Source organism: Octodon degus, unplaced genomic scaffold (assembly GCF_000260255.1).
Source record: "Octodon degus isolate 3935 unplaced genomic scaffold, OctDeg1.0 scaffold00234, whole genome shotgun sequence".
Taxonomy (NCBI): Eukaryota; Metazoa; Chordata; class Mammalia; order Rodentia; family Octodontidae; genus Octodon; species Octodon degus.
The window spans coordinates 497,058-504,237 of NW_004524810.1; positions in this window are offsets into that span (position 1 = coordinate 497,058).

The window sequence follows — 7,180 nt, forward strand, 5'->3', positions numbered from 1 at the left end:
AGAGAGAGAGAGAGAGAGAGAGAGAGAGAGAGAGATTGCAGAGGGAAACAGAGGAACTCATCAACTCCTATGTAATCTCCTACATCTACATTACAATACCTTCCAAAATCATATGCTCAATAAATATTAAATTAACTTCTCATAGTGTTAGAAACTCCTGCACAAAGATGGATTTTCATTATTTCTTTACTTTCCAGAGACTATAATTACCAGGAAGGCATCCTAACTTTGGAGCTCTCCAGGAAAGCGCAAAGGCAGACCCACTCCCAGAAAATGTCACAAGGATCTGTTGCAGCACAGGCAGCAGAGGAATGGGCACCTCCTCAGAAGCAAGTGGCTCGTATGTGAAAGTTCTAGAGCAGCACCAGGCAAAGAAAACAGAGAGGACATTATCAAGGTTACAAGCGGCAGCAGTATGGAACTCCGCATGTGTGGAAGACAGCCGTCCCACTGTATATCCTGTGGCACATGCTCTGCTAATGTGTCTGTGGTATGAAATCTATATTCCATATGCTTGGTCAGGTAGACTTTTGTACCTTTCTCAACAGTAGCATGTGGCAGAAGTTATTCAGTGTGACTTTTGAATAGCAGTCACGAATGGCAATAAGGACTCTACCTGGCTCTCTCTCCTAGGACTGGGTCTTGGGACCCTAGACTGACACAAAAGAATGGCTGTACTCAAGATAACATGTCAGTAGGAGAACATGCAATGGCCTCAGAGAAATGGAGAAAGTTGTCAAGAGGCTCAGTTGCTTGAGTCTTCACAGCATTAACCCTGGAGGCGTCAGATCATTCAGCCCTTAGACTTCAAGCTGTCCCTGCTGCCAAGCAGAACAGAAATAGCTGTTCCCATCAGACACTGTCCAAGACACAGACCTGTGAGAAAAACCAGCATTGTTCTTTAACTCCCTACACTTGGATGGTTTTCTAGAAAGCCACAGTACCTGGAATGTACCCTGATATCTGCAAGAGGAGAAAGCACAATAACCAAGCTTAACATACATGACGGTGGAAGTGAGTGTTCAGGAAAAACTTGAAAGAACTTGCAACAGTCTTGGAAACTTTGAAAGGAGGGTGAGGAACTGGCATGGAAAACTAGTGGTCTCAATTAAGTTGTTGTTGAGGGCTGACAGGGAAATGTTATTAGAAACTAGAGAAAAGGACATCCTCCTCTTTTAGCAGTATTTCTCATTCTCAGCTCTTCCAATGACTGATGATTTTAAAATTTAAAAATGTTAGATATCAAATCTAGGGCTATCTCAGAAATGCCTGATCCAGACATGCAGCCAAGGGGGTAGAATTCTTTCTGAAGGCCTAAGTAAGATTAAAGTGGTACCTTCGACAAAAGTCCCTCAAAGAACCTTACAGGTTTTAGTCACAGATTTTCTCCTTTAACAATATAGTATTGTGTTTTTGTGAACCAGAAGGGCATTGTCTTACAGTCATTTTAGAGAAAGTCCAAGGCTAGATTAAAGCACCTGCTTAGGCAGATTCAGGGGCCTTGACTTCAGTCCCTAGGCCTGCTGTGCTGGCCCCACCTCCAAGGTGTACTGAGACAGTGATTGAGACTGGGTGTGGTGGTATGTGCCTGTAATCCCAGCACCTGGGAGGATGTAAGCAGGAGCATCACTACGAGTCTGATCTACACAGTGAGACGCTGTACACCCTGCCCTAAAATACAAAAACAGAAAAAGATTTGTGAGAAAGGTTCTTGTATAATTGAATAAAGCTCAACAAGATTGAGAAGAAAGCCACGTTTTTAAGAAAATCTATGTTTTTAAGAAATTATATAGAATAAACAGTTCAAACTAAAAGGGATACAAATGGAACAAAATAAAAATTGACCTTTGAACACCCAAATAACAATGAGTTAGAAGGAAGTCTAGAAAACGTATGTGCTGCAGACATTATCTACTTATAAAAAAAACTATTAATTCAGGAAGCAAAACCAAGAACCCAGAGAACCCAGAGGGAATAACCAAGAACCACAGAAAATCAATTCTAAGCAGTATGAATGAATTACAGTCAAGAAACTCAATGACTTATGCTTTCTTTTCTTCCATTTTCCACCTCCCTTCTTTTTTTTAAGAGAAAAGTTTGTAGTGTTCCTCTTGATTCTAGCTCATTATTTTGTAGTGTGCATGTGGGAAGCATATAACTTATTATCTCTCAGACACTTCAGATCAATTGAACTTGTACTCAACAAGGGGGGGCTGGGGAGATTGTATAAGTGCCTGTCTGGCAAGCACAAGGTCTTGAGTTCAATCCCCAATACCTGACCCCTCCAAATTGTACTCAATGAGCTTTATGTAAGGAACAATCAACTGTACATGTATACAATGATCCTCATCTTTTCCAGCATGACATTTATAGGACAAGATTCTGGACTTCAATCTGATGCCACAAAATACTGAAAACTAAGTCTTGGGCCAGCCAGATAGCTCAGCAGATTAAAGCACCTGCTTAAGCAGATGGAGGAGCCAGGGTTTGATCCCCAGCGTGCCATGCTGGCCCCACCCCAAGGTGTACTGAGATGGGGACTGAGACTGAATGTGGTGGCACGCTCCTGTAATCCCACTGCTTGGGATGCTGAAAATGGGAGAATCACTACAAGCCTGATCTGCATAGTGAGACCTTGTAGAACCTGTGCTAAATACAAAAACAAACAAACAAAACTAAGTCTTTAGGGAGAGGAGTATTTTGCACGTGGGAGAGATGTCACTGTTGTATCTAGAGATTGAATGCCGGAGCTCATTTTCTAAAACTGGTCTCACCCACCATACATGCTCTTCATACTCTGCTCTGTACTGCTGGCAATCTTCCAGATCTCTGTAACAGCCTCACCAAATAGTACAAGGCTTGGGGACAGTGATTTAATGAAGCTAACTCACGAAAAGGTTTACAGGCTCCCATCTGGCTCTGCATCTTTCTTAAGATACATGCTTTAAGCACCGACATACAAGAAGCTAGCTACTGGGCCAGCAAGATAGCTCAGCTGACTAAGCTTCGGCTTTGGCAAGCACAGGGAAGAGGGTTCAATCCCTGGTCCTGCATACCACACTGGCTCTGCCCCTGGGGAATGCTGAGCCAGTCACGAGTCCAGGTGTGGTGGCACACATCTGTAATCCCAGCACTGGGAAGGCTGAAAACAGGAGGGTTACTATAAGTCTGAGCAGCACACTAAGACCCTACACCAAATACATAAAAATTAGGGGGCAGAAAGAAGCTAGCTACTGTGAAACTGCCTTGCTGGAGAGATTTCACGGAAAAGGAAAATGAATAAATAGAGGCCTGTTCAAGAAACCCCAACTGTGGGAACTCTGGATGCAGGGGTCATTGTAGGGACACTTCAGGCCCAGGCTTCAAGCTCTCCTTACACTGTATGAAGCTGAGATAAGCACTGTACTAACTGCACGCATGTGAACAAAATACATATTCAACAAGTAAGATTTTCCAAGGTTTGCTATGTAGCCACACTCTTATCTCCAAACTGCTCCTGCTGTGCCACATGTTAGAAGAAAAAACCAAAAAACTTCCAGAATGTAATTATCTGTAAGGCACCTACTTTCCATACAAGGATATTACTAGGGATTAAAAATTTTGCTGTTTCAGTACCAACTTCTGAAGACCCATGCTGCGGTGGCCTCATTTTGGCAGTCAACCATGCCCATCCTGGGATTGCTCCTACTCCTTCTTTAGTACTAATTGCCACAGTCCTGTGGAAGAAACATGTTTTCTGTTCTTATGACTCAGCTAGCTGCCTAATCTTCACTAATGAATGCTGATATATGTTGCCCTTTTAGAAAAGAGTTTAAATATGTTTTTTTCTTAATTTTATTGAGAAACAAATAACAATGAGATAGCTCCCAAACACATTAGTAGGATAGTTACAATAATTAATACATTGCATATTGTTGTCTTCTTAGTGGTTATTCGTAGTACAAGATGCAGACATGATATCCTGTCCAAATACTGTTAGTATAAATCTTTCTTCTCATTGAAGAGAAAGTAACTGAATATCTATCCTCACCATATTGTATATATAGATACAAAATGGTTCTTCAATTATATCCCTTTTTTTCTTTAGTTTTGTCAGAGATGGGTATTCCATTGCCAATTAAATATTGTAGGTATGTGAATTCAGCAAAATAACCCAATATACTCCAGTAGTCCATAATAGCAGTGGGTTTTCCATAAGACTGGCAATGTCAGAAGTTGCTGACTTGAGCCTTTCACAGCTCAGCATATTAATATGGCTTTAATATTTATACCTAATTTTTATACTTTTCTGCTGGATGATAAAGACCAAGATAAAGCAAGACCTGCATAACAAGAAAGGTAACTTTTGTATCTGCCAAGGTCAGTCAACTCCCCTCAGGATTTATCCTGAAATCCTGTGCAGCAGTTTGTAGATCCTTTATCAGTGTCAGCCATATGGATGAGTCATGGCCATTGCTTTACCAATTTGCTCTCTGTGAAAACATGAGAGAATGTTTTCTCTCCATGTGACTCTCCTTAGGCACACTCTACATCGTCGAACACTTTTCTCTGTGGCCCCATAATCTCCTTGATCAGAAAACTTAGGACATCATTGAGTTATAAGATGTTACAGTACAGGTTACATTTGGCCCTAGCCATTCAGGTCAGTGAGGACTCAGGACAGAAATATGCTTTTATTATCTTCTCCATGCCAACTCATAATAATCAGACATATTCTATGTGTGTATTCTCTACTGCCATATCTATTACCTACTTTTGTATGGCACACAAAATTAAGAATGGCTTTGGATTTTTAGATGGTTTAAAATAGCAAAAGTGTAATGTTTATTTATTTATTTATTTATTGTGGTTCTGGGGCTTGAACTCAGGACCCTGCGCTTGCCAGGCAAGTACTTATTCTACTGAGCTATCTCCCCAGGCCCAATATTTAATTACAAATAAAAAATTTGAAATTCAAATTTTAGCATTCAAGCAAACGGTTTTATTAAAATATACAGCCATGCCAATTTTGTGTGAAGGTAAGAATATTAGCTACAGCAGAGAAAACATGCCTACAAAGCTTAAAATACTATATGCCACTTAGAGAAGTTGTTTTCTCCATTGAGCTAAAATACTGATGGCAAGAGTTACAGGCTCCTGGAGCCTCCCCTTGGGATCTCAAAGGAAAAAATATGAAGGCAGATAGTGCTTGGCAGCCTCACAATCCAGCCAACATCCTCAGCATGGTAAGGTATGGAGCTGGGATGACCAGTCTTATATACCTCCTTGAAGGACACACACCAGGTCTAATGAAACCTAGATTGACGTGTCACCCCAGCAGGTGACCAAGAGCGCTGGACCCATCATTTCCTAGGAAAAGTCTTTGTGCTTTCCATGCACCCTTGTTACATGACTTGCTTCACCACTGGATCACTATTGCCTAAGAAGCTACACTGATAATCTTCTTGGCTGATCATAACTATAACCCACATTGTACCCACACGGGTATTGCTCTATAAAATCTCCCCATAAAGTGGTGTCCCCAGCAGCCCCCTAGGGCCCTCTCCTGTTGCTCTGACAAAAGCTTTCTATTCTCTCAATAAATATCTTCCTACTTTTTGCTTCAGTTTTTCCTAGAATTTATCATTTTTTAGAGAACACATATTGGGTATATAATACATCTAACAGGTTAGGAGTTACAATATTCCCATTATATCATACTTGGAGGTTCTGATGTCAGCCCATAACAATTAGAGGCATGTCTTTGAAGAAGGTTGTGGGGCTTTTGATGTTTTCCCTTTGCCTTTCTCACTTCTCCACTATAATGTATGCTGTGTGCTTGCACCATGATGTGCTGGCTCTCTACCAGAGGCTCAAAATCAGTGAGATGAGCCATCCTAGGCCAAAACTTCTAAAACCATAGGCCAAAATGAACTGTCCTCTTTTTTAAATAGAGTGTTTCAGGTATTGTTTTTTGCAGTAATGGAAAGCCAGATAACATACTGACATTATGGAAGGCACTGGATGGCTCGTTTTGATCATCAGAGCACTCAGGTCCAGAGCAGCTCTGATATATTCACATCTTCTTTGAGTCCTTAGTTCTCTCATGACTATCCTAGCTTCCTTTTGAACAAATTAGCCTAATTATTCAGGTCACAGTGACATTTTCCCTTCCTGTACAATTAAGATTATATTGTTTCTATGTCTTCTGTTGATTTTAGTGGTTATTCCCTGGAGGTCTAGGGATGACTTCCTGCTGGCTGTAAGTAAAGCTTTTTCCTTAGTAAGAGGGCAACAGACACAATATCCTTCCTATACCCTTCCTTCCCCTATTGTTAGGCCTTTTATTGAGTTTTACAAGATTTCCAATTGTCGGTAATTGCTTAGGGACTTTTTGCCAGAAGCAAAATTGGTCTCTCTGTTTATACTTCTGAGATGTAAAAAACAGAACAGAATTCAAACCCTGAGGAATAATTTTTGGGAGTTGGCATTTAAATAAATGAGATGCATCAGGCTTGAGCACGTGTCTCATTTTCCAGAAGGTCCTCAGGAGATGAAACTCTCCTATTTCATTGTGGTAGCTTGCTAAATATTAGTTGTATTAGTTGACTTTCCTTCCTTGTTTTAATTCAGCATTCATATCAGTGTTTCCTGAAATTCCTCAATAAACTGTACTAGAATACTTGCTTTAATCTGTTTCTCTGAGAAACCAAACTGAAATACTGCTACTAAAATCACAGTCACTATAGACTTTTAAGTTCTTTTTTTTTTTTTTTTTTTTTTTTTTAACTAGAATTGAAGATATGCTTGGAATGACATAGAAGTTCCAGAAACTTTAAGTTTTTCAGCGGTGGCAAGATGAATATGCACTACAAATAAATTTGCTGTGTTTCAAAAAAAGATAAAGGAGATTGAAATTGGGATGAAAATTGAGATTTCTCTTTGGCATATGGGGATGATACTGAGACACAGATGGGAGAGGGGATTTTAAAACATAATTGAGAAATTAATGTAACATTATATACTATGATATGTATTGATAAAAAATAACAAATGTTTTAAAATCTAAGCTTTTCCTTATTCTCTGCGTATTTCATGAGGGAAGTGTGGTCTACTGCTATATCAAGCTCTTAGTCATGCTGTGTCAGCCTTAGTCATATGAACATCACCTTGGTGTAGGTCACTTTAGTGTTTATATATA